This window comes from Tachypleus tridentatus, chromosome 10 (assembly GCF_004210375.1).
Source record: "Tachypleus tridentatus isolate NWPU-2018 chromosome 10, ASM421037v1, whole genome shotgun sequence".
In the NCBI taxonomy this organism is placed as follows: Eukaryota; Metazoa; Arthropoda; class Merostomata; order Xiphosura; family Limulidae; genus Tachypleus; species Tachypleus tridentatus.
In genome coordinates, this window is record NC_134834.1 from 44595716 (window position 1) to 44621146 (window position 25431).

The window sequence follows — 25431 nt, forward strand, 5'->3', positions numbered from 1 at the left end:
AGCAACTGTAACGGTTCTCGTAGGAAAGGACACTGAGGATTGATTTCAAGAATTTTAAAATATGCATGATGTTAAAATTCAATTAACAAACTATGTTTTGATGCCAAATTGCTATAAAAGAGCTATTTTATTTAGTTCTCGACATGACGTGAGGCGTGCTCTTTCACTTAACGTGTGAGACAATGTTCAAAGTTTTGGAAACTGTGCTTGACGTTGGTCCAATCATAAATTGTACATAAAGTTGAGATAAATAGTTAAGCATTCTTGTATTTCTGTAGTTTCAACATGTTAAAATAAGGAATTAATGGGAGAAAGAGAGACTTTGGATTTGCAACAATTATTTCTTTGCACACGAGACTTCAGGAAAGAATAGTGTTCGGAATTATGGCTTAAAGTGAAGAGAAAGTTGTGGCTGTTTCTAAAGTTGATTTAGAAGTTTTCTATAGTCACGAATAATGGAGAATGAAGAGGTATTAGTGTTTTAATTGCACAGTTTATGTAGGAAGTAGTGTGTCAGAATTTCCCACGGGGTGTTGATCAGTCTCTTTAGATTTTCTCTATTACAGTGCTGAGACTACTATTTAGAGCAGGATAAATCAAGAGAAAAGTGTATAGAAATAGGTGGAAGAATTTTAATTATTTTTTTAAAACACATTGTTTTCTTCATGATTTTAGCCTGTTTTTCTTTCCAAAGAAAGATGTGAACTAGTACCCAAAACATGAATTGTTTGGCTTATTTTGTACTCGCTTGTGTTGTTTGTACACGGATTTGAAAACTTATGGGCACAGATACTTCCCTTGGTTAAATTGTTATGCACAGAAATTCATTATTGCGAGCATAACTAAATGTATTGAAATGGTTCCTATGATTCAGGTGGATTTTACGTAAAGGATATTAACTTATAGTAAGTAGGTTTCACAAACGCAATCCAGTTCACATCTTAGCAATAGTTAAAGCAGTTTATTAATATAAATAACATATGGGAAAGTACCTCTTGTATTATTTCTGTGCAAGCCTAAAAAGCATTGCTACTGTATGTATGCATGTTTCTTTCCTTTTGCTTGATAGAGTAATGTGTTGAAATATATATACACTTACTTAATACATGAAACTATAAATATCCAGCCTCTCTACAAAAGTAGAATAAACATGCCATTTGTCAATATCGACCTAGTTCATTTGACCAATTTCTGTTACTTTAATTAAGGAACCTCTGATTGTAGTTTTATTTGTAAATAAAATTTAAAGAATTGTACTCGATGAAGATGACTTTTGGAATTACCGTTTGATTTTAAATGAAAACGCAATTTTGGCTGTTTAATTGATCTGAGAGTTTCTGTGAGATGGAAATAGCAGTGAAGTGTAAATAAAACATGAGAGTAAACGTGTTCAATATTTTCTTCACTAGGAAAGATGAGCCTCTCCTATTACCTGTAAATGCAAGAAATCCGTGATTCCAGGTAAAGTATAAACATGTAAATAAAGTTTGGGACTGTTTATTTACAATTTCTGATGTTAACCGTATTCACAGTTTGTGTTGTATCTGTAGGAAGAATTGTGCTTAACATCCACAAATGTAACGTCCTTTACTGCATAACGTAGATTTGAAGTTTAGTAATCAGTTGTTAAGCTTTTGTACGTGAGATTGTAATCCTCTTGTGTTTCCATGCTGTTAATTTCACGATGGTATGTATTCAGAATATTTTGCAAGCTTTCAGTGAATATTACGAGTCTTTGTAGGGAAAAATCAAATTTTTCAATTAAGCTTTTCTCTAATGAATATGTGTAGTGAGGGTGTCGACTGGTGTAAGGGATTATTGTGTTAATATTTCAACTTACCATTGTTCATCCAAACCTTTTTTATTTACGTAACCTTTAAAACGTCCTTCAGAAATATTGAATATTTTTCTCATTAAATTGTTCTTTATCTGTTGTTTTCTTAACCTAACTTTATTATTAATTAGTCTTTTAACTTAACATTTAACCAGCATGAAAGAAATAGAAAATTTAATTACTACAAAAACAGTTCTTTATCTTCAATGTCCAAAGGTTTGTATTACTTCATGTGTGTTTCTATCTTCTTTTATTTTCCTTTTAAGTGTGTCCAACTAACAATCCTACAGGATGTCCATAAATTATTCACCCCATTAATAGCGTTTATAAATTCTCTATCGTATGAGCTATCTTAAAATGGTTTGTGGCAATTAATAACACGTCTCTAGAAATTTTTGTTGTAACTAAGTAAATTACGACAATTCGGTAAACTTCCGCTCGAGCTCCACTGTTAGCACGCAGAACGTCGTTTTGTTCCAAACTTTAAGAAGAAGCATGTCTTGCGTGGATGTTCTGCAAAATAAAGAAAATAATTTCTTGTTGTGTTATTAATTGCCCGCCAATCGTTTTAAAATATCTCCCATAATAAGGGCCTATAGTGGGTTGAATAATTTATGGACACCATGTATGGTACAAGTTGCAAACTGCTGGGAAAATTATTAGTTTGTGTTACTTTATAGAATAATGTCATGCAGGAGCTAGCTTCTAACTAGCATAGTTAATGAAGAGATTTTGTTAATTTTCTGGCTACATCACCATCGAAACTGTAAAGTTGTTGAATTTTACATTTTAGTTTCTTTTTTGAACACTAAATTATACGATGTACACGATAAACTAGGAGTTTAGTATTTTAGTGCCACCTCTTACATTTTAGCACCTTTTTCGATGAGATTTAAGCTTAATGTATTTATAACTTTGGCACTAGGACTCAGAATAATTTAAGTCCTGCAGCTGAGATCACGCAACGATAACATGCACAGAACAACGAATGTCCGATAACTATAATTCAAGTGGCGTCGTATATAAGGCCAGAGGCCTTTTATATAGTTTTCATTGCTTACGTACTGAATACAAATTTTAAAAACTCTGTCCTGAAAACAATGTAGCATTATACATGTTTTGATGGATTACATTTATGTCTTTATATTGGATTGAATAAATGGATTTTAAAATGTCATCGAGAATGACTGGAAATTTGTGAAAGAGAGGATGTGGCAGGAGCACTCCACAGTTGCTTCTGGCTGATAACTCGGTCGCCAAAGAAGATTGAAGGTTATAAAAATTAGTATTTCACTCGGTAATATTTTCGTTACAGGTAATAATTTATGCAAAATTCCATAATACACGGAGAATTTTTTAAATAGGAAGCCTCACAGGAGCAACTGTAACGGTTCTCGTAGGAAAGGACACTGAGGATTGATTTCAAGAATTTTAAAATATGCATGATGTTAAAATTCAATTAACAAACTATGTTTTGATGCCAAATTGCTATAAAAGAGCTATTTTATTTAGTTCTCGACATGACGTGAGGCGTGCTCTTTCACTTAACGTGTGAGACAATGTTCAAAGTTTTGGAAACTGTACTTGACGTTGGTCCAATCATAAATTGTACATAAAGTTGAGATAAATAGTTAAGCATTCTTGTATTTCTGTAGTTTCAACATGTTAAAATAAGGAATTAATGGGAGAAAGAGAGACTTTGGATTTGCAACAATTATTTCTTTGCACACGAGACTTCAGGAAAGAATAGTGTTCGGAATTATGGCTTAAAATGAAGAGAAAGTTGTGGCTGTTTCTAAAGTTGATTTAGAAGTTTTCTATAGTCACGAATAATGGAGAATGAAGAAGTATTAGTGTTTTAATTGCACAGTTTATGTACGAAGTAGTGTGTCAGAATTTCCCACGGGAGTGTTGATCAGTCTCTTTAGATTTTCTCTATTACAGTGCTGAGACTACTATTTAGAGCAGGATAAATCAAGAGAAAGTGTATAGAAATAGGTGGAAGAATTTTAATTATTTTTTTTAAACACATTGTTTTCTTCATGATTTTTAGCCTGTTTTTCTTTCCAAAGAAAGATGTGAACTAGTACCCTAACACATGTATTGTTTGGCTTATTTTATACTCGCTTGTGTTGTTTGTACACGGATTTGAAAACTTATGGGCACAGATACTTCCCTTGGTTAAATTGTTATGCACAGAAATTCATTATTGCGAGCATAACTAAATGTATTGAAATGGTTCCTATGATTCAGGTGGATTTTACGTAAAGGATATTAACTTATAGTAAGTAGGTTTCACAAACGCAATCCAGTTCACATCTTAGCAATAGTTAAAGCAGTTTATTAATATAAATAACATATGGGAAAGTACCTCTTGTATTATTTCTGTGCAAGCCTAAAAAGCATTGCTACTGTATGTATGCATGTTTCTTTCCTTTTGCTTGATAGAGTAATGTGTTGAAATATATATACACTTACTTAATACATGAAACTATAAATATCCAGCCTCTCTACAAAAGTAGAATAAACATGCCATTTGTCAATATCGACCTAGTTCATTTGACCAATTTCTGTTACTTTAATTAAGGAACCTCTGATTGTAGTTTTATTTGTAAATAAAATTTAAAGAATTGTACTCGATGAAGATGACTTTTGGAATTACCGTTTGATTTTAAATGAAAACGCAATTTTGGCTGTTTAATTGATCTGAGAGTTTCTGTGAGATGGAAATAGCAGTGAAGTGTAAATAAAACATGAGAGTAAACGTGTTCAATATTTTCTTCACTAGGAAAGATGAGCCTCTCCTATTACCTGTAAATGCAAGAAATCCGTGATTCCAGGTAAAGTATAAACATGTAAATAAAGTTTGGGACTGTTTATTTACAATTTCTGATGTTAACCGTATTCACAGTTTGTGTTGTATCTGTAGGAAGAATTGTGCTTAACATCCACAAATGTAACGTCCTTTACTGCATAACGTAGATTTGAAGTTTAGTAATCAGTTGTTAAGCTTTTGTACGTGAGATTGTAATCCTCTTGTGTTTCCATGCTGTTAATTTCACGATGGTATGTATTCAGAATATTTTGCAAGCTTTCAGTGAATATTACGAGTCTTTGTAGGGAAAAATCAAATTTTTCAATTAAGCTTTTCTCTAATGAATATGTGTAGTGAGGGTGTCGACTGGTGTAAGGGATTATTGTGTTAATATTTCAACTTACCATTGTTCATCCAAACCTTTTTTATTTACGTAACCTTTAAAACGTCCTTCAGAAATATTGAATATTTTTCTCATTAAATTGTTCTTTATCTGTTGTTTTCTTAACCTAACTTTATTATTAATTAGTCTTTTAACTTAACATTTAACCAGCATGAAAGAAATAGAAAATTTAATTACTACAAAAAGTACAGTTCTTTATCTTCAATGTCCAAAGGTTTGTATTACTTCATGTGTGTTTCTATCTTCTTTTATTTTCCTTTTAAGTGTGTCCAACTAACAATCCTACAGGATGTCCATAAATTATTCACCCCATTAATAGCGTTTATAAATTCTCTATCGTATGAGCTATCTTAAAATGGTTTGTGGCAATTAATAACACGTCTCTAGAAATTTTTGTTGTAACTAAGTAAATTACGACAATTCGGTAAACTTCCGCTCGAGCTCCACTGTTAGCACGCAGAACGTCGTTTTGTTCCAAACTTTAAGAAGAAGCATGTCTTGCGTGGATGTTCTGCAAAATAAAGAAAATAATTTCTTGTTGTGTTATTAATTGCCCGCCAATCGTTTTAAAATATCTCCCATAATAAGGGCCTATAGTGGGTTGAATAATTTATGGACACCATGTATGGTACAAGTTGCAAACTGCTGGGAAAATTATTAGTTTGTGTTACTTTATAGAATAATGTCATGCAGGAGCTAGCTTCTAACTAGCATAGTTAATGAAGAGATTTTGTTAATTTTCTGGCTACATCACCATCGAAACTGTAAAGTTGTTGAATTTTACATTTTAGTTTCTTTTTTTGAACACTAAATTATACGATGTACACGATAAACTAGGAGTTTAGTATTTTAGTGCCACCTCTTACATTTTAGCACCTTTTTCGATGAGATTTAAGCTTAATGTATTTATAACTTTGGCACTAGGACTCAGAATAATTTAAGTCCTGCAGCTGAGATCACGCAACGATAACATGCACAGAACAACGAATGTCCGATAACTATAATTCAAGTGGCGTCGTATATAAGGCCAGAGGCCTTTTATATAGTTTTCATTGCTTACGTACTGAATACAAATTTTAAAAACTCTGTCCTGAAAACAATGTAGCATTATACATGTTTTGATGGATTACATTTATGTCTTTATATTGGATTGAATAAATGGATTTTAAAATGTCATCGAGAATGACTGGAAATTTGTGAAAGAGAGGATGTGGCAGGAGCACTCCACAGTTGCTTCTGGCTGATAACTCGGTCGCCAAAGAAGATTGAAGGTTATAAAAATTAGTATTTCACTCGGTAATATTTTCGTTACAGGTAATAATTTATGCAAAATTCCATAATACACGGAGAATTTTTTAAATAGGAAGCCTCACAGGAGCAACTGTAACGGTTCTCGTAGGAAAGGACACTGAGGATTGATTTCAAGAATTTTAAAATATGCATGATGTTAAAATTCAATTAACAAACTATGTTTTGATGCCAAATTGCTATAAAAGAGCTATTTTATTTAGTTCTCGACATGACGTGAGGCGTGCTCTTTCACTTAACGTGTGAGACAATGTTCAAAGTTTTGGAAACTGTACTTGACGTTGGTCCAATCATAAATTGTACATAAAGTTGAGATAAATAGTTAAGCATTCTTGTATTTCTGTAGTTTCAACATGTTAAAATAAGGAATTAATGGGAGAAAGAGAGACTTTGGATTTGCAACAATTATTTCTTTGCACACGAGACTTCAGGAAAGAATAGTGTTCGGAATTATGGCTTAAAATGAAGAGAAAGTTGTGGCTGTTTCTAAAGTTGATTTAGAAGTTTTCTATAGTCACGAATAATGGAGAATGAAGAAGTATTAGTGTTTTAATTGCACAGTTTATGTACGAAGTAGTGTGTCAGAATTTCCCACGGGAGTGTTGATCAGTCTCTTTAGATTTTCTCTATTACAGTGCTGAGACTACTATTTAGAGCAGGATAAATCAAGAGAAAGTGTATAGAAATAGGTGGAAGAATTTTAATTATTTTTTATAAACACATTGTTTTCTTCATGATTTTTAGCCTGTTTTTCTTTCCAAAGAAAGATGTGAACTAGTACCCTATCACATGTATTGTTTGGCTTATTTTATACTCGCTTGTGTTGTTTGTACACGGATTTGAAAACTTATGGGCATAGATACTTCCCTTGGTTAAATTGTTATGCACAGAAATTCATTGTTGCGAGCATAACTAAATGTATTGAAATGGTTCCTATGATTCAGGTGGATTTTACGTAAAGGATATTAACTTATAGTAAGTAGGTTTCACAAACGCAATCCAGTTCACATCTTAGCAATAGTTAAAGCAGTTTATTAATATAAATAATATATGGGAAAGTACCTCTTGTATTATTTCTGTGCAAGCCTAAAAAGCATTGCTACTGTATGTATGCATGTTTCTTTCCTTTTGCTTGATAGAGTAATGTGTTGAAATATATATAAACTTACTTAATACATGAAACTATAAATATTCAGCCTCTCTACAAAAGTAGAATAAACATGCCATTTGTCAATATCGACCTAGTTCATTTGACCAATTTCTGTTACTTTAATTAAGGAACCTCTGATTGTAGTTTTTATTTGTAAATAAAATTTAAAGAATTGTACTCGATGAAGATGACTTTTGGAATTACCGTTTGATTTTAAATGAAAACGCAATTTTGGCTGTTTAATTGATCTGAGAGTTTCTGTGAGATGGAAATAGCAGTGAAGTGTAAATAAAACATGAGAGTAAACGTGTTCAATATTTTCTTCACTAGGAAAGATGAGCCTCTCCTATTACCTGTAAATGCAAGAAATCCGTGATTCCAGGTAAGGTATAAACATGTAAAGTTTGGGACTGTTTATTTACAATTTCTGATGTTAACCGTATTCACAGTTTGTGTTGTATCTGTAGGAAGAATTGTGCTTAACATCCACAAATGTAACGTCCTTTACTGCATAACGTAGATTTGAAGTTTAGTAATCAGTTGTTAAGCTTTTGTACGTGAGATTGTAATCCTCTTGTGTTTCCATGCTGTTAATTTCACGATGGTATGTATTCAGAATATTTTGCAAGCTTTCAGTGAATATTACGAGTCTTTGTAGGGAAAAATCAAATTTTTCAATTAAGCTTTTCTCTAATGAATATGTGTAGTGAGGGTGTCGACTGGTGTAAGGGATTATTGTGTTAATATTTCAACTTACCATTGTTCATCCAAACCTTTTTTATTTACGTAACCTTTAAAACGTCCTTCAGAAATATTGAATATTTTTCTCATTAAATTGTTCTTTATCTGTTGTTTTCTTAACCTAACTTTATTATTAATTAGTCTTTTAACTTAACATTTAACCAGCATGAAAGAAATAGAAAATTTAATTACTACAAAAAGTACAGTTCTTTATCTTCAATGTCCAAAGGTTTGTATTACTTCATGTGTGTTTCTATCTTCTTTTATTTTCCTTTTAAGTGTGTCCAACTAACAATCCTACAGGATGTCCATAAATTATTCACCCCATTAATAGCGTTTATAAATTCTCTATCGTATGAGCTATCTTAAAATGGTTTGTGGCAATTAATAACACGTCTCTAGAAATTTTTGTTGTAACTAAGTAAATTACGACAATTCGGTAAACTTCCGCTCGAGCTCCACTGTTAGCACGCAGAACGTCGTTTTGTTCCAAACTTTAAGAAGAAGCATGTCTTGCGTGGATGTTCTGCAAAATAAAGAAAATAATTTCTTGTTGTGTTATTAATTGCCCGCCAATCGTTTTAAAATATCTCCCATAATAAGGGCCTATAGTGGGTTGAATAATTTATGGACACCATGTATGGTACAAGTTGCAAACTGCTGGGAAAATTATTAGTTTGTGTTACTTTATAGAATAATGTCATGCAGGAGCTAGCTTCTAACTAGCATAGTTAATGAAGAGATTTTGTTAATTTTCTGGCTACATCACCATCGAAACTGTAAAGTTGTTGAATTTTACATTTTAGTTTCTTTTTTGAACACTAAATTATACGATGTACACGATAAACTAGGAGTTTAGTATTTTAGTGCCACCTCTTACATTTTAGCACCTTTTTCGATGAGATTTAAGCTTAATGTATTTATAACTTTGGCACTAGGACTCAGAATAATTTAAGTCCTGCAGCTGAGATCACGCAACGATAACATGCACAGAACAACGAATGTCCGATAACTATAATTCAAGTGGCGTCGTATATAAGGCCAGAGGCCTTTTATATAGTTTTCATTGCTTACGTACTGAATACAAATTTTAAAAACTCTGTCCTGAAAACAATGTAGCATTATACATGTTTTGATGGATTACATTTATGTCTTTATATTGGATTGAATAAATGGATTTTAAAATGTCATCGAGAATGACTGGAAATTTGTGAAAGAGAGGATGTGGCAGGAGCACTCCACAGTTGCTTCTGGCTGATAACTCGGTCGCCAAAGAAGATTGAAGGTTATAAAAATTAGTATTTCACTCGGTAATATTTTCGTTACAGGTAATAATTTATGCAAAATTCCATAATACACGGAGAATTTTTTAAATAGGAAGCCTCACAGGAGCAACTGTAACGGTTCTCGTAGGAAAGGACACTGAGGATTGATTTCAAGAATTTTAAAATATGCATGATGTTAAAATTCAATTAACAAACTATGTTTTGATGCCAAATTGCTATAAAAGAGCTATTTTATTTAGTTCTCGACATGACGTGAGGCGTGCTCTTTCACTTAACGTGTGAGACAATGTTCAAAGTTTTGGAAACTGTACTTGACGTTGGTCCAAGCATAAATTGTACATAAAGTTGAGATAAATAGTTAAGCATTCTTGTATTTCTGTAGTTTGAACATGTTAAAATAAGGAATTAATGGGAGAAAGAGAGACTTTGGATTTGCAACAATTATTTCTTTGCACACGAGACTTCAGGAAAGAATAGTGTTCGGAATTATGGCTTAAAGTGAAGAGAAAGTTGTGGCTGTTTCTAAAGTTGATTTAGAAGTTTTCTATAGTCACGAATAATGGAGAATGAAGAGGTATTAGTGTTTTAATTGCACAGTTTATGTAGGAAGTAGTGTGTCAGAATTTCCACGGGAGTGTTGATCAGTCTCTTTAGATTTTCTCTATTACAGTGCTGAGACTACTATTTAGAGCAGGATAAATCAAGAGAAAGTGTATAGAAATAGGTGGAAGAATTTTAATTATTTTTTTAAACACATTGTTTTCTTCATGATTTTTAGCCTGTTTTTCTTTCCAAAGAAAGATGTGAACTAGTACCCTAACACATGTATTGTTTGGCTTATTTTATACTCGCTTGTGTTGTTTGTACACGGATTTGAAAACTTATGGGCACAGATACTTCCCTTGGTTAAATTGTTATGCACAGAAATTCATTATTGCGAGCATAACTAAATGTATTGAAATGGTTCCTATGATTCAGGTGGATTTTACGTAAAGGATATTAACTTATAGTAAGTAGGTTTCACAAACGCAATCCAGTTCACATCTTAGCAATAGTTAAAGCAGTTTATTAATATAAATAACATATGGGAAAGTACCTCTTGTATTATTTCTGTGCAAGCCTAAAAAGCATTGCTACTGTATGTATGCATGTTTCTTTCCTTTTGCTTGATAGAGTAATGTGTTGAAATATATATACACTTACTTAATACATGAAACTATAAATATCCAGCCTCTCTACAAAAGTAGAATAAACATGCCATTTGTCAATATCGACCTAGTTCATTTGACCAATTTCTGTTACTTTAATTAAGGAACCTCTGATTGTAGTTTTTATTTGTAAATAAAATTTAAAGAATTGTACTCGATGAAGATGACTTTTGGAATTACCGTTTGATTTTAAATGAAAACGCAATTTTGGCTGTTTAATTGATCTGAGAGTTTCTGTGAGATGGAAATAGCAGTGAAGTGTAAATAAAACATGAGAGTAAACGTGTTCAATATTTTCTTCACTAGGAAAGATGAGCCTCTCCTATTACCTGTAAATGCAAGAAATCCGTGATTCCAGGTAAGGTATAAACATGTAAAGTTTGGGACTGTTTATTTACAATTTCTGATGTTAACCGTATTCACAGTTTGTGTTGTATCTGTAGGAAGAATTGTGCTTAACATCCACAAATGTAACGTCCTTTACTGCATAACGTAGATTTGAAGTTTAGTAATCAGTTGTTAAGCTTTTGTACGTGAGATTGTAATCCTCTTGTGTTTCCATGCTGTTAATTTCACGATGGTATGTATTCAGAATATTTTGCAAGCTTTCAGTGAATATTACGAGTCTTTGTAGGGAAAAATCAAATTTTTCAATTAAGCTTTTCTCTAATGAATATGTGTAGTGAGGGTGTCGACTGGTGTAAGGGATTATTGTGTTAATATTTCAACTTACCATTGTTCATCCAAACCTTTTTTATTTACGTAACCTTTAAAACGTCCTTCAGAAATATTGAATATTTTTCTCATTAAATTGTTCTTTATCTGTTGTTTTCTTAACCTAACTTTATTATTAATTAGTCTTTTAACTTAACATTTAACCAGCATGAAAGAAATAGAAAATTTAATTACTACAAAAGTACAGTTCTTTATCTTCAATGTCCAAAGGTTTGTATTACTTCATGTGTGTTTCTATCTTCTTTTATTTTCCTTTTAAGTGTGTCCAACTAACAATCCTACAGGATGTCCATAAATTATTCACCCCATTAATAGCGTTTATAAATTCTCTATCGTATGAGCTATCTTAAAATGGTTTGTGGCAATTAATAACACGTCTCTAGAAATTTTTGTTGTAACTAAGTAAATTACGACAATTCGGTAAACTTCCGCTCGAGCTCCACTGTTAGCACGCAGAACGTCGTTTTGTTCCAAACTTTAAGAAGAAGCATGTCTTGCGTGGATGTTCTGCAAAATAAAGAAAATAATTTCTTGTTGTGTTATTAATTGCCCGCCAATCGTTTTAAAATATCTCCCATAATAAGGGCCTATAGTGGGTTGAATAATTTATGGACACCATGTATGGTACAAGTTGCAAACTGCTGGGAAAATTATTAGTTTGTGTTACTTTATAGAATAATGTCATGCAGGAGCTAGCTTCTAACTAGCATAGTTAATGAAGAGATTTTGTTAATTTTCTGGCTACATCACCATCGAAACTGTAAAGTTGTTGAATTTTACATTTTAGTTTCTTTTTTTGAACACTAAATTATACGATGTACACGATAAACTAGGAGTTTAGTATTTTAGTGCCACCTCTTACATTTTAGCACCTTTTTCGATGAGATTTAAGCTTAATGTATTTATAACTTTGGCACTAGGACTCAGAATAATTTAAGTCCTGCAGCTGAGATCACGCAACGATAACATGCACAGAACAACGAATGTCCGATAACTATAATTCAAGTGGCGTCGTATATAAGGCCAGAGGCCTTTTATATAGTTTTCATTGCTTACGTACTGAATACAAATTTTAGAAACTCTGTCCTGAAAACAATGTAGCATTATACATGTTTTGATGGATTACATTTATGTCTTTATATTGGATTGAATAAATGGATTTTAAAATGTCATCGAGAATGACTGGAAATTTGTGAAAGAGAGGATGTGGCAGGAGCACTCCACAGTTGCTTCTGGCTGATAACTCGGTCGCCAAAGAAGATTGAAGGTTATAAAATTAGTATTTCACTCGGTAATATTTTCGTTACAGGTAATAATTTATGCAAAATTCCATAATACACGGAGAATTTTTTAAATAGGAAGCCTCACAGGAGCAACTGTAACGGTTCTCGTAGGAAAGGACACTGAGGATTGATTCCAAGAATTTTAAAATATGCATGATGTTAAAATTCAATTAACAAACTATGTTTTGATGCCAAATTGCTATAAAAGAGCTATTTTATTTAGTTCTCGACATGACGTGAGGCGTGCTCTTTCACTTAACGTGTGAGACAATGTTCAAAGTTTTGGAAACTGTGCTTGACGTTGGTCCAAGCATAAATTGTACATAAAGTTGAGATAAATAGTTAAGCATTCTTGTATTTCTGTAGTTTGAACATGTTAAAATAAGGAATTAATGGGAGAAAGAGAGACTTTGGATTTGCAACAATTATTTCTTTGCACACGAGACTTCAGGAAAGAATAGTGTTCGGAATTATGGCTTAAAGTGAAGAGAAAGTTGTGGCTGTTTCTAAAGTTGATTTAGAAGTTTTCTATAGTCACGAATAATGGAGAATGAAGAGGTATTAGTGTTTTAATTGCACAGTTTATGTAGGAAGTAGTGTGTCAGAATTTTCCACGGGAGTGTTGATCAGTCTCTTTAGATTTTCTCTATTACAGTGCTGAGACTACTATTTAGAGCAGGATAAATCAAGAGAAAAAGTGTATAGAAATAGGTGGAAGAATTTTAATTATTTTTTTAAACACATTGTTTTCTTCATGATTTTTAGCCTGTTTTTCTTTCCAAAGAAAGATGTGAACTAGTACCCTAACACATGTATTGTTTGGCTTATTTTATACTCGCTTGTGTTGTTTGTACACGGATTTGAAAACTTATGGGCACAGATACTTCCCTTGGTTAAATTGTTATGCACAGAAATTCATTGTTGCGAGCATAACTAAATGTATTGAAATGGTTCCTATGATTCAGGTGGATTTTACGTAAAGGATATTAACTTATAGTAAGTAGGTTTCACAAACGCAATCCAGTTCACATCTTAGCAATAGTTAAAGCAGTTTATTAATATAAATAACATATGGGAAAGTACCTCTTGTATTATTTCTGTGCAAGCCTAAAAAGCATTGCTACTGTATGTATGCATGTTTCTTTCCTTTTGCTTGATAGAGTAATGTGTTGAAATATATATACACTTACTTAATACATGAAACTATAAATATCCAGCCTCTCTACAAAAGTAGAATAAACATGCCATTTGTCAATATCGACCTAGTTCATTTGACCAATTTCTGTTACTTTAATTAAGGAACCTCTGATTGTAGTTTTTATTTGTAAATAAAATTTAAAGAATTGTACTCGATGAAGATGACTTTTGGAATTACCGTTTGATTTTAAATGAAAACGCAATTTTGGCTGTTTAATTGATCTGAGAGTTTCTGTGAGATGGAAATAGCAGTGAAGTGTAAATAAAACATGAGAGTAAACGTGTTCAATATTTTCTTCACTAGGAAAGATGAGCCTCTCCTATTACCTGTAAATGCAAGAAATCCGTGATTCCAGGTAAGGTATAAACATGGTTTGGGACTGTTTATTTACAATTTCTGATGTTAACCGTATTCACAGTTTGTGTTGTATCTGTAGGAAGAATTGTGCTTAACATCCACAAATGTAACGTCCTTTACTGCATAACGTAGATTTGAAGTTTAGTAATCAGTTGTTAAGCTTTTGTACGTGAGATTGTAATCCTCTTGTGTTTCCATGCTGTTAATTTCACGATGGTATGTATTCAGAATATTTTGCAAGCTTTCAGTGAATATTACGAGTCTTTGTAGGGAAAAAATCAAATTTTTCAATTAAGCTTTTCTCTAATGAATATGTGTAGTGAGGGTGTCGACTGGTGTAAGGGATTATTGTGTTAATATTTCAACTTACCATTGTTCATCCAAACCTTTTTTATTTACGTAACCTTTAAAACGTCCTTCAGAAATATTGAATATTTTTCTCATTAAATTGTTCTTTATCTGTTGTTTTCTTAACCTAACTTTATTATTAATTAGTCTTTTAACTTAACATTTAACCAGCATGAAAGAAATAGAAAATTTAATTACTACAAAAAGTACAGTTCTTTATCTTCAATGTCCAAAGGTTTGTATTACTTCATGTGTGTTTCTATCTTCTTTTATTTTCCTTTTAAGTGTGTCCAACTAACAATCCTACAGGATGTCCATAAATTATTCACCCCATTAATAGCGTTTATAAATTCTCTATCGTATGAGCTATCTTAAAATGGTTTGTGGCAATTAATAACACGTCTCTAGAAATTTTTGTTGTAACTAAGTAAATTACGACAATTCGGTAAACTTCCGCTCGAGCTCCACTGTTAGCACGCAGAACGTCGTTTTGTTCCAAACTTTAAGAAGAAGCATGTCTTGCGTGGATGTTCTGCAAAATAAAGAAAATAATTTCTTGTTGTGTTATTAATTGCCCGCCAATCGTTTTAAAATATCTCCCATAATAAGGGCCTATAGTGGGTTGAATAATTTATGGACACCATGTATGGTACAAGTTGCAAACTGCTGGGAAAATTATTAGTTTGTGTTACTTTATAGAATAATGTCATGCAGGAGCTACCTTCTAACTAGCATAGTTAATGAAGAGATTTTGTTAATTTTCTGGCTACATCACCATCGAAACTGTAAAGTTGTTGAATTTTACATTTTAGTTTCTTTTTTTGAACACTAAATTATACGATGTACACGATAAACTAGGAGTTTAGTATTTTAGTGCCACCTCTTACATTTTAGCACCTTTTTTCGATGAGATTTAAGCTTAATGTATTTATAACTTTGGCACTAGGACTCAGAATAATTTAAGTCCTGCAGCTGAGATCACGCAACGATAACATGCACAGAACAACGAATGTCCGATAACTATAATTCAAGTGGCGTCGTATATAAGGCCAGAGGCCTTTTATATAGTTTTCATTGCTTACGTACTGAATACAAATTTTAAAAACTCTGTCCTGAAAACAATGTAGCATTATACATGTTTTGATGGATTACATTTATGTCTTTATATTGGATTGAATAAATGGATTTTAAAATGTCATCGAGAATGACTGGAAATTTGTGAAAGAGAGGATGTGGCAGGTGCACTCCACAGTTGCTTCTGGCTGATAACTCGGTCGCCAAAGAAGATTGAAGGTTATAAAAATTAGTATTTCACTCGGTAATATTTTCGTTACAGGTAATAATTTATGCAAAATTCCATAATACACGGAGAATTTTTTAAATAGGAAGCCTCACAGGAGCAACTGTAACGGTTCTCGTAGGAAAGGACACTGAGGATTGATTCCAAGAATTTTAAAATATGCATGATGTTAAAATTCAATTAACAAACTATGTTTTGATGCCAAATTGCTATAAAAGAGCTATTTTATTTAGTTCTCGACATGACGTGAGGCGTGCTCTTTCACTTAACGTGTGAGACAATGTTCAAAGTTTTGGAAACTGTGCTTGACGTTGGTCCAAGCATAAATTGTACATAAAGTTGAGATAAATAGTTAAGCATTCTTGTATTTCTGTAGTTTGAACATGTTAAAATAAGGAATTAATGGGAGAAAGAGAGACTTTGGATTTGCAACAATTATTTCTTTGCACACGAGACTTCAGGAAAGAATAGTGTTCGGAATTATGGCTTAAAGTGAAGAGAAAGTTGTCGCTGTTTCTAAAGTTGATTTAGAAGTTTTCTATAGTCACGAATAATGGAGAATGAAGAGGTATTAGTGTTTTAATTGCACAGTTTATGTAGGAAGTAGTGTGTCAGAATTTTCCACGGGAGTGTTGATCAGTCTCTTTAGATTTTCTCTATTACAGTGCTGATACTACTATTTAGAGCAGGATAAATCAAGAGAAAAAGTGTATAGAAATAGGTGGAAGAATTTTAATTATTTTTTTTAAACACATTGTTTTCTTCATGATTTTTAGCCTGTTTTTCTTTCCAAAGAAAGATGTGAACTAGTACCCAAAACATGAATTGTTTGGCTTATTTTGTACTCGCTTGTGTTGTTTGTACACGGATTTGAAAACTTATGGGCACAGATACTTCCCTTGGTTAAATTGTTATGCACAGAAATTCATTATTGCGAGCATAACCAAATGTATTGAAATGGTTCCTATGATTCAGGTGGATTTTACGTAAAGGATATTAACTTATAGTAAGTAGGTTTCACAAACGCAATCCAGTTCACATCTTAGCAATAGTTAAAGCAGTTTATTAATATAAATAACATATGGGAAAGTACCTCTTGTATTATTTCTGTGCAAGCCTAAAAAGCATTGCTACTGTATGTACGCATGTTTCTTTCCTTTTGCTTGATAGAGTAATGTGTTGAAATATATATACACTTACTTAATACATGAAACTATAAATATCCAGCCTCTCTACAAAAGTAGAATAAACATGCCATTTGTCAATATCGACCTAGTTCATTTGACCAATTTCTGTTACTTTAATTAAGGAACCTCTGATTGTAGTTTTATTTGTAAATAAAATTTAAAGAATTGTACTCGATGAAGATGACTTTTGGAATTACCGTTTGATTTTAAATGAAAACGCAATTTTGGCTGTTTAATTGATCTGAGAGTTTCTGTGAGATGGAAATAGCAGTGAAGTGTAAATAAAACATGAGAGTAAACGTGTTCAATATTTTCTTCACTAGGAAAGATGAGCCTCTCCTATTACCTGTAAATGCAAGAAATCCGTGATTCCAGGTAAGGTATAAACATGTAAAGTTTGGGACTGTTTATTTACAATTTCTGATGTTAACCGTATTCACAGTTTGTGTTGTATCTGTAGGAAGAATTGTGCTTAACATCCACAAATGTAACGTCCTTTACTGCATAACGTAGATTTGAAGTTTAGTAATCAGTTGTTAAGCTTTTGTACGTGAGATTGTAATCCTCTTGTGTTTCCATGCTGTTAATTTCACGATGGTATGTATTCAGAATATTTTGCAAGCTTTCAGTGAATATTACGAGTCTTTGTAGGGAAAAAATCAAATTTTTCAATTAAGCTTTTCTCTAATGAATATGTGTAGTGAGGGTGTCGACTGGTGTAAGGGATTATTGTGTTAATATTTCAACTTACCATTGTTCATCCAAACCTTTTTTATTTACGTAACCTTTAAAACGTCCTTCAGAAATATTGAATATTTTTCTCATTAAATTGTTCTTTATCTGTTGTTTTCTTAACCTAACTTTATTATTAATTAGTCTTTTAACTTAACATTTAACCAGCATGAAAGAAATAGAAAATTTAATTACTACAAAAAGTACAGTTCTTTATCTTCAATGTCCAAAGGTTTGTATTATGTTTCTATCTTCTTTTATTTTCCTTTTAAGTGTGTCCAACTAACAATCCTACAGGATGTCCATAAATTATTCACCCCATTAATAGCGTTTATAAATTCTCTATCGTATGAGCTATCTTAAAATGGTTTGTGGCAATTAATAACACGTCTCTAGAAATTTTTGTTGTAACTAAGTAAATTACGACAATTCGGTAAACTTCCGCTCGAGCTCCACTGTTAGCACGCAGAACGTCGTTTTGTTCCAAACTTTAAGAAGCATGTCTTGCGTGGATGTTCTGCAAAATAAAGAAAATAATTTCTTGTTGTGTTATTAATTGCCCGTTATTTCAGCTTCTATGTCTTCAGTTAGTCAAGTTTACATGAGACAATTTGTCAAAGAAATCAAGGTATTCAACGTCAGTATGGCGCTGTCTTTCAGATGCTTTGTCAAGCAAGTTCTGAGTCCTTGGCTTGAAAGAAAGGAGATCTAATGTATTATTTATGGTTCATAAAACTACTGAAGCCATAACAACAAATTGAAATACATTACTAATAAGAACAACATACTGGTATTAGTATGTGTCCAACTAACAATCCTACAGGATGTCCATAAATTATTCACCCCATTAATAGCGTTTATAAATTCTCTATCGTATGAGCTATCTTAAAATGGTTTGTGGCAATTAACACGTCTCTAGAAATTTTGTTGTAACTAAGTAAATTACGACAATTCGGTAAACTTCCGCTCGAGCTCCACTGTTAGCACGCAGAACGTCGTTTTGTTCCAAACTTTAAGAAGAAGCATGTCTTGCGTGGATGTTCTGCAAAATAAAGAAAATAATTTCTATAATTAGGTCATTTTCTCCTAATGCATTTAACTTTACGTTTAACTAGGCTTTGGTTGAGCTTCTTCTCGTAACTTTACTTTCTTGTTTGCTCCGTTTTTACCCTGATCTCACACTGTGTATGCTATTACTTAATTGTATGCTGTATTCTCAAAATCAGTGTGTCACAAACACAACTTCCAATAATCGTTTGCTTTCAACTCGTTTAGTGTTTTTATTCATTATAAAAAAAAAAATCATAAAATATTTATTCACAAAATAAACTAATTAATATCTACACTTCCATATTTAACTGTCTCTTTTTGCATACAAACTCTGTCCAGGTAGCATTTCTTTAACTTTTAAATGGTGGCCATCATCAATTGATGCTGTTTAAGGGTTAAATCCAGTCTGTAGGAGATTTAGGTTTCATATGGATTTTATTTATTCAATAAACTTTGCAATAACTCTTACAGTCATGGCACTAAATTTTCCATTTTATATCTAGCTATGGTATTTAGATAGATTATTATCAAATATTGGCAGAGTTTACCAAGAAAAATTAGAATGGATTTGTGGGATAGATAACTAGATTAATTTATCTTCAGTGTGAAAATGATGAAATAAGACATGTTGAATAAATGAAAGGAATATTTATTCAGATGATAGAAAAATAATGTACATATCCACAATTAATAAGTAGACATTCCCTTTTTTTCTTGGTTAGTGTTTAGCTTAACTGTCTCCTCTCTCAGGATTGAATGCTTCAAATTAAACATGATGATTCTCCAAAAATAAAACAGGTCCTTTATGTACTCTGACTAATAAAGAACTGAACTAAATATCTACAATGTTAACTCATTTTCTGTTTTGTGGACAGCATCACCCCTCATGACTTGTGTTATGTGACAGCACTTGTAGTCGCTGTGGTAGTCATTTAGCATAGGATATTCCAGTTCTAAGGTTATTTTCACTATTAGATAAAACATTTCTAGACATCACCTTCTGAAAAGAAAGAAGAACAAGGACAAAGCAGTGTTAGTAACTTTCTGGATCATGTGTTGCAGCCAGGACAGTGCTGAAAGACTAATGTTTCTGCAAACAAATTTGATTAAAAAAGATTTAGGAAAATGCATAATTAAAAATGAGAACACAAAATTTATTATATGTATCTTAGGTAGTTTTCCGTTCTTATTTCAGAAGAAAGAGAAAATAAAATTTTTAAACCACATTTATAATTAGAAAAGAGTGGTTAAGGTAATTTGATCTGAGTTGCCCAAATTTCAGGAACGTAAAGTTGACATGGATGCTTTCCTGGATAGATATGAAAGATTCACCAAAACTTAGAACTGGGACAAAGGCAACTTAGCAGTCTATCACAGTCCACTTCTAAAAGCAAAAGGCCTACATGTGTATGCATGCTTGATATCAGAAGATGCAGTGGACTACCACAAATTAAAAGTGGGTTTACTGAAATAATATGTACCAACTGAAGAAGGATTTCATTGGAAGTTCGGAGATATTAAATGTGACACTGGCAAAAATGTATTTCAGTTTGTGGTGATTTTATCAGTTGGACTGTTATGGTGAAGTATGAAAATAATTTTGAGGGACTAGCAGAGATATTAGCATGAGAATAGTTCATGATGATGTGTTCAACTAACATGTCACTGTTCCTAAATGAGAGAACAACAAAATATATGGAGGAGGGGATCAAGCTTGTAAAGCAGTGGATGGAAGCTCATGGTAGTAATATAACTGGCAAGTCCAAGAATATTCAGTTAAATTCAAAACCAGTGATGGTTGACCAGAAGCAAGAGTTTAATAAGGGTGACAAGAAGTTAACAGATAGAAGGGAGAAGTAATGCTCAACATAAAGGAGCTATTTATAATGACAGTGTTGGTAAAAAACAAAAGAGTTACTAGTACTATGTATGCTGCTGCCAGAAGAAAAAGAATCAGTTTTGCTCATTAGATTCAATACAAGAAAGCATGATCAAACAGTGTATGACTGATTCTTGACTTAAGTAGGCAAATGGTTCAACAGTGCCCATAGTGATGGGAGCAGTGTTACAAATGTTAAGGAGTGCTAAAAAAACATGATGTGCCAGCATGTGAAGGATGTGTTGGAGATAAGATAATAAAGGTTCCATGAGACATTGGGTGTGGCAGTGCAGCAATGAGAATCAGTCTACTCTTCAATGATCAGGTGACAGGTGAAGCATGCATGGGTGTGTTAATTGATAGGGCAGTGAGAAAGTTTCCCATAGCAAAAATATAGATGGATTCTCCATATTATGTACAAGTCTTTGAGGTCATGTGTATCAAGGAAGAAATATATGACTTGATGTTAGGAAACATACCAGGTAGTAGAAATTGGAGGAACTGGCCAGAATGAAGCATCTGCTGCTGTCACCACTAGAGCTCAAGAAAAGAAAAGAAAAACTTCAAGCTCCTGCAAGTGTCAAAAAGATAACATTGTGAATGTAGGTTAGCAGGAACTGAAGAAAGCTGAACACAAGACAAAGGGCTAACATTTATCTACATGAAAATATATTTCCAAAGGATACCTCCTTTCACATAATAGCTTTTCTTCAATTTATGCTGCTCTCTGTGTGTGCAATTTTTGCTCCCTGAAAAGCTTTGAAGCTCTGCTTGCACTTACTGTCATGTTCACACATTGTATAGCTGCACTACAACATGAAAATGGGTATGCAACAACCCTCCACCAATAAAGCGACACTCTCTTAGCACAAGTGACTGTGTTTATATTGTAGAGCTCAATCATCACTTCAAGACAAGACAAGAAAGGATGCATTTGAAGCAGGAATGATGGATAAGTAGTGTAAGAGAAAGTAAGTATTTATCAAAAATGCATTTTCAGTGTTGGAAAATGTTAACTTACTATACAGAACGTCTTCTCACATAATAGCTACAATTCCACACTAAACTTGTGGAGGGACTGATGCAAAATTTACTTAGGTGACTTTTCCTTGGAAGGTGCCCAAAGAGAACCCATGGAACATGATACCCAAAAATATAGTTAAAATCCATGGGAGACATCACATCTATCTCAGTATACTCTTCACATACAGGGAGGTATATGTTTTCCAGTCCACGGTAGGATGAGGATCCTAGCCATTTTCAACTACATACCAGGAAGCAGAAGGAAAAGGCATCTTCCATTCTGGCATTCTAGACAGGGTGCATATATGCAGATTTATTACACAACCAACACCAGCAACAATACAGTGAGTGTCAAGTAATGTTAGATACAAGGAACCCCAGTGCTAGTGGCAAGCAAAATTTGTGCATAGAAAAAAGATCAAAAATCAAGGAAAAGCTATTATATGAGACAAGGTATGATGTTATAACAAGTAACTGATTTTTTCACGCTATTTCAAGATTAGAACTTCATTTTATAATACTGCTCGAATACTGGAAATGTGGGATAGGAACCCTAAAGTTGTGATGATAAGCTAAAACATTAATCATTTGCATTCATTTATAAAATATAAATGTGATTGCTTCTTTATAAAACAAATTGTTTCTTGAAAAAGGAAAAACATAAATCTAATCTCCTACCTCCCTTATCTATAGAAGTTAAAACCTGTTACCTTCTATAAAAGACAAAACAGGAGGTTGTTGGTTTTAATTCAGTTACTTACATCATTAACTATACAATCTAATGAGGCATTTAAAATGCTTGAAAATGAGACAAACTTTTTTTAATTTCATGAAGCCATCTCACAGTGGTGTGTCTATAAACTTTTACTGCTCAAAACTGGGTTTAGAAACCCATGGTGGATAGGGCACATATCGCCCTTTGTGTAGCTTTATGCTTCTTAATGAGCAATATCATATATATTAAATTTTTTATACAGGTATAATATTAATAATAATTTTAATGAAGGTGAATAAAGGGAATAGTATTGTGTGTTATTTTAGATTCAAATGAATATTCAGGAATAGAAATAAAAAGCAAAAGTGTGATTCTACTAATTTTTTGAATTTACAATATGAACAAAATTAATTTCATGACATTTAGCGGAAAGATTTCAGATAATTATGCATGGTGGAACTGAAACTTTGATTTCTGTACATTTTCAAAACGAATCTGGAACCAGTATCTGATTAATTGTAAAATATAAATATGAAAATAGTATCAAGATGTACTGTTAAGTAGAAAAACATTAGTATATTTAATAAAAACTAAAAATTTTGTTAAACTTGCTATGTAATGAATCATAAACCAAACTTAACAATGAACATGCACTTAAAGTGTGATGTAAGAAAATTAACAGAATATAAGATTTTGAAGCGCTAGATAAAAGGAAAATGTTATTGGTACCTGCTTAATTAGTTCTAACACATCTTTCCAATGGATGCAGTAACTTAGGATAAACAAATATATTCAATATATTTATACTGGGACTGGCTTTGTGAACTTTTAAAATATGGGCTCAACTCTTATATACCTTTCAAAAATCAATCTATTTTTATGTTGTCTCAGAGTCCCACTTTTGATCATTTTAAACTAATACTTTAAGATTGTCACTCTTTCATGGTAATCATCAATTTATATTACTTTTGAGAGTTTGGGAAAACACAGTAGTGTTCAACAATAATTGTAAATATGATTGTTGGAACCTAGGTTTTGTCCATACTTTGTTACTTGTGTATTTTTATCACTGTAGTTTTTTAGTAAGTTTTCAATAATTTACAAGGCTGTTCCAATGGCCTTCAGATCTTTGTTTTTAGTTGCAGAGAAAGTTGTGTAAGTCAGAAGAATATCATAGTTATTAGCATTATAATAAATATCATCCATTATCCAGTTCATCACCTCTGTATTCCTGCAAATAAAAATTGTTTTTTTCTGAACCAGAGTTTTTGCATTATGATTTCTTCGTCTCCACAGGATCACTGGGCTATAACCACTTTCTTTCAGTGGTCACCAGTAGCTTAATGGTTGTACCAGTATTGTGGACATGAGTTTGTGCATTAATACCAAATACTCAACTCTACTTGTTTTTCAATGCTTGTTCTATTGAATAGATATTTCTGGCTAAAATAGGCAGAGAGAGAAAAAAACTGCATTTAAGTAAGGGCTGTAAAAAAGCTCTTATGATATTCCATTTTGAATAACTCGTATAAGTTAAGGGGGCTGGGGCTATATTTTTTTTATGTCTTCAGAAAGTCTTTCTCTTTTTTTCTAGAAAATTTTAATAACTTTGACATTTCAAAAGTTGTGTCTAGGGGTATTATGTATCAACTTGAATTTTTTATGACATCAGAAGCAATCAAATTTTAGCTTTGACAAAATGATGCTTGCCTTTTGTTGTCACTGATGAGTTTGGCAACAGCACCTAAATTTCCAGCCATTGTACTGGCATCATCATAACATTGCTCTCTGTATCAAGATAAACTTGTGTCTTTAATAACAGAATATGATATCTGAGACTTGATAACATAAACAAAAGTATTTATGAACAGTTAAATCATCACCCAATCAGCAAAAATGTATAGTAAATTGTTCATTATAAGATACATCTGTACATTCATCTCCCATGATAAAAGATAATTTTCTGATATACGATTCTAATTCCTTTAATATTTTCAATGATATATCTTCCACAATTTCATTTTGTGCATCTGGACTGGTATACTTATTGTTTCTCTTTTCCAACTACTGCTTGAAATTAGTACCATCCTCACCTATAAGCTTTAAAATTTAAACAAAGTTGCTGTCACTTTCATTCCTGTCTCCTTGGGAAGCTAAAAATCTGATGTTTTCCAGAATTTTGAGTGAGACTCTTGTTTCTTTTGTTGCAAACTTTTATTTCACAAAGCTGCTCTCCAATATTTGTTTGTTTGCAGATGAACTAACAAGTGCCATACATTGCAATGTACCTCCTGGCAATCACTGTTTGAAAAAGGTACAGTAGCATCTTTCCAACCATAAAACATTTAGATAGAGATAGTTTTAGCTTTCCCTGGTCCAAGAAACATTGGTAAAGGTGGCAAGTAACTGTCTTGTCCTCATCTTGTGAATCCACATGTAAATATCAAACCATTTCTGGTTAAATTATCAATATAAACAGTTCCTTTCAGAAATAAAATTTCTAATTTGATTTGAGAGTACTAAAAATGATGCATTAACCATTATGTTTCCTAACACATGTAAGACTCAACAAAAAGGTGATAATGTGAGCACAAAGAATTGAGTTAAAGACATGGCATTGCTGATGCCTATTACAATTTTTAGTTCTATACTTAGACCCAGAAGCTATTGCAGTATATGGGGTTTATAATAATTGGCTAGCTTGAATAATCACTGTCATGTAAAGCTATATTTGCAGAGTGCTTGTGATGATTAAACTTCAATAATGTTATGGTTTGCCAGTAATGTAAACTCGTGTATAATAATTAAAAATAAAACATTATGTGATATTTATTAGCAGATTATAATTCAATGCATTCCAAGTGTTGTTTCCAAAATGA

General features: G+C 32.4%; 1 long non-coding RNA gene across 3 annotated transcripts in view; it reads left to right on the forward strand.

Annotated features, from left to right (window-relative positions):
• The window catches only part of LOC143229168 (uncharacterized), a 51425-nt gene extending 32984 nt beyond the window's left edge, over positions 1-18441 (forward strand). For all 3 annotated transcript variants that reach the window (XR_013015706.1, XR_013015708.1, XR_013015707.1), the window contains 6 exons: positions 1410-1461; positions 4623-4674; positions 7841-7892; positions 11052-11103; positions 14265-14316; positions 17477-18441. This is a non-coding gene — a long non-coding RNA (uncharacterized LOC143229168). The remainder of the gene's footprint in view (positions 1-1409; positions 1462-4622; positions 4675-7840; positions 7893-11051; positions 11104-14264; positions 14317-17476) is intronic.
• The last annotated feature ends 6990 nt before the right edge of the window (positions 18442-25431 follow it).